The sequence below is a fragment of the Nicotiana tomentosiformis genome, chromosome 9, assembly GCF_000390325.3.
Source record: "Nicotiana tomentosiformis chromosome 9, ASM39032v3, whole genome shotgun sequence".
Classification (NCBI taxonomy): Eukaryota; Viridiplantae; Streptophyta; class Magnoliopsida; order Solanales; family Solanaceae; genus Nicotiana; species Nicotiana tomentosiformis.
This window is the reverse complement of record NC_090820.1, coordinates 93,199,935-93,203,188: the sequence shown is the minus strand read 5'-3', so window position 1 is coordinate 93,203,188 and position 3,254 is coordinate 93,199,935. Positions and strand designations below refer to the sequence as shown.

Below are 3,254 nucleotides of genomic sequence, written 5' to 3'. Positions count from 1 at the left end.
ACAATATCAGTATTACCACAGAGATCATAAAAAAAAATAACAACATGAAAATCGGAAGATAGTTGCAAAAAGAGCAAGCGAAAAAAGAGGCGTGTATTTTTCGTACTTTTAACGTCCAAACGAAATTAAAGATCTGATCGATTCATATCCAATCAGACATATTCAGATATTTAAAAATAAATATACTTAATGCATTGAGATCTAAATAATTTAGATGCAGATGAGACCTTAGTACGCCGAAGTAATCTTTTGGCAAGCTAATGTGAAAAACACTAATTTGGAACCATTGTAATATTTTCTGGACATGGTCTAGATTATATAATAAACTTTTCAAGTAATGAAGTTGACCAAATAATTACTAAATAAAGTAGTAACAAACTTTAACAATCATAACAGTACAGAATAATAAATTATAATTGAAGAAAATATTTCCGCCAGTAGCCCACTGTTGGATATTTACCGAAGTGACTATTAATAGTACTTTGCATTTCACTGTCAAAGTGACTCTGTGGCCCAATGGATAAGGCGCTGGTCTACGAAACCAGAGATTCTGGGTTCGATCCCCAGCAGAGTCGTATGTTTGTGTCTTCTAATTTTTTTAGTTAAGACTTTTTTATTGCATTTATTTTGTGTTGCATATCTCTTGTTTTGGTTATAGTGCTTTTTTATCTTTAGTTAAAATATGCTTCCCGACAATTTCTCCTCAGTTAATTTCCAGTGTTGCTTTGACGGCTCTCCTTATTTCCTTGATCGAAGAAGCAATTCATAAATGCTGTTCCTTTCCTCCTATTTCATGTCAAGATGCTTGACTTGATATAGAATGTAAAAAACTAAAGATATTTGACATGTAAATCAAATTTAGCAACAATTATTTATTCTTTAAAATCGAATATTACAGATAAATAAACTTTTTGATAATAAGTACAATATTATTTACTCATTATCATTCTTTTTATGTGATTCTATTTGACTGATCAGGGTAATAAGAAAGAAATAAGGAATTTTGTAACTTATGGCATTAAGTGTGCCATAATATTTATGTGACTATATAACTTTTAAAACTTATTATCTATATTATCAATGACGGCTGAAGGGTAAGGCAGCCCAAGCAGTCGCTTTAGGCCCCCCAATTTTGGGGCCGCATTTTTCATTGATAATAATTTTATGAATTAATTTTTTATATTAAAAATTGATTATCTTAAAGTTAAAAAGTACAATGTTTTAATACATAAAAGGAAAAGAAAATTTAATTTGTTATTGATGTTGATAGTTGAGATTTGAATAATCCGAAGCATATAAATATATTTTTTCTTTTTTATTTAGTAGGTAAAAATTGAGGCCACGAGATGATAAAAAATTGAAAAAAATATTGACTTAATCTCAATTAAAGCATAATAGCCACTCTGACATGATAGTTTAGACTTATTTTTCAAATTATATAGCGTTAAAGGAAATATTACAAGTATAAGATAAGATTCTAATCGATATACTTAATAAGATAACAAGACTTGATTTTCTACCAAATGTCTATATTGCTTATAGAATACTATTACTATAACAATTACTTTCTGGGAGAAAAGTTTTTTCAAATTAAAATTGATAAAATCTTGTATAGGATCAACTCACGAGAAGCTAAACGGATCGGATTAGCATTATTATCAATTGAAAAATAATTATTAGAATAACTTGATTATAAGAAAATTATTAATAATTTTATATCTAAAAACGTTAGGAAAATAAACTTCAAATAATATATAAAAAAGATTTTAAAACAATTAAGGTCTCCCCTCCAAACTTTGTTTTAGGCCACCAACTATGTTGAGCCGTCCCTGTATATTATACCACACTATTGGTTGAATATAAAATCTTCTCGTTAGTGATAAGATAAAAAATTTCTATCTAAATTATTTTCAAATTTAAGAACCGAAGATCACTCTTCCCCAAATATACTAAAAAGAAAATAAGGTCAAATAATCTAGGATGTGATATTTTTTTACTTACAATTGAAAGAAATGACCACTAGGAACAGATGTAGAGATGACGTTGGGTTCGACATACCAATAGATTTGGCTGAAACCTTAATTGTATTTAAATTTTTAATTTAATATTTAGAGATGACTATTCTAAGTTATGCTAGTTCCATCTGCCTAACAGATAGGGGTGTACAAACCGAACCAAAAAATCACACCAAACCGAAAAGTCAAACCAAACCGATTAAAAGACCCGATTAACAGATAGGCTTAGTGTTAGATGCTATAAATAAATACACGTACAGTTCATGACTCAGATACCTCCTAATACACATATTTTTCTCTCTTCGATTCTCCTCCTCTTCGGCAATACATCTGTTATCTCAGGTTCAGTTGCAATTGAGTGAAATTCAAGTAATTTACATATGAACCGGACACGATGTCGAGAATTAGTGATCTCTGGTCCAAGTTAGACTTTGGCCACTAAAATAGATAACTTATGTTGATTCATTAGATCGTTTAGTATGAGCTAAATGTACAACTTACTGCTGTAATCTAACTGCTTATCCTTTTATTTTGAATGTATGGGTTTTAATTTTGAATAGACTCTCAAAATCACCAGAAATATTGTACATGACAAATGAAACTTTTCAATTGACTGGCAAAAAGCAGTGGCATACTAGTACATTAAAAAAAAATATATCCCCATGTTGCTTTCACAATTCACAATTTTCAAAATATTCAACCCTTCTGGATTCTGAAATCTGCCCATAAAACAGCTTCAGATACAAGGCAATTACAATACCAAGCAAACTCTTAGCTTAATCCATCTATTGGTAAATATGACCCTCTCTATATATCCTTTCTTTGGTTCTTTTCTTTATTCATCCAGCATTAAAACAAAACTTACATATATATATATATAATGCGAAGCAATCACAGAGGTGTTTGACTAAAACATTTCCAACACCCGACACCAAGGTGCCCCCCCCCCCCCCCCCCCCAATGTGGCAGCCATTTGTGTTTCCAGAATGAATACTTTGAACCAAAAAAATAAATATGACTTGAAGTACAACAATAACAACAACAACAAAAAACTCAGTATAATCCCACAACTGGAGTCCGGAGAGGGTAGTGTTGTTACGACCCGAAACTTCCCACCGACGGGACCGTGATAGCGCCTAACATTTCACTTGTCAGGCAAGCCAACATTAGAGAATCATTAAACCAATTCCTTATTTTCATTCATTAAGTAACAATAATTAACTAAAATAAAATATAATA

At 30.7% G+C, this 3,254-nt stretch overlaps 1 non-coding gene across 1 annotated transcript; it reads left to right on the top strand.

Annotated features, from left to right (window-relative positions):
• The first annotated feature begins 502 nt into the window (after nt 1–502).
• Nucleotides 503–575, top strand: TRNAR-ACG (transfer RNA arginine (anticodon ACG)). The gene has a single exon. It is a non-coding gene; the product is annotated as a tRNA-Arg (tRNA).
• The last annotated feature ends 2,679 nt before the right edge of the window (nt 576–3,254 follow it).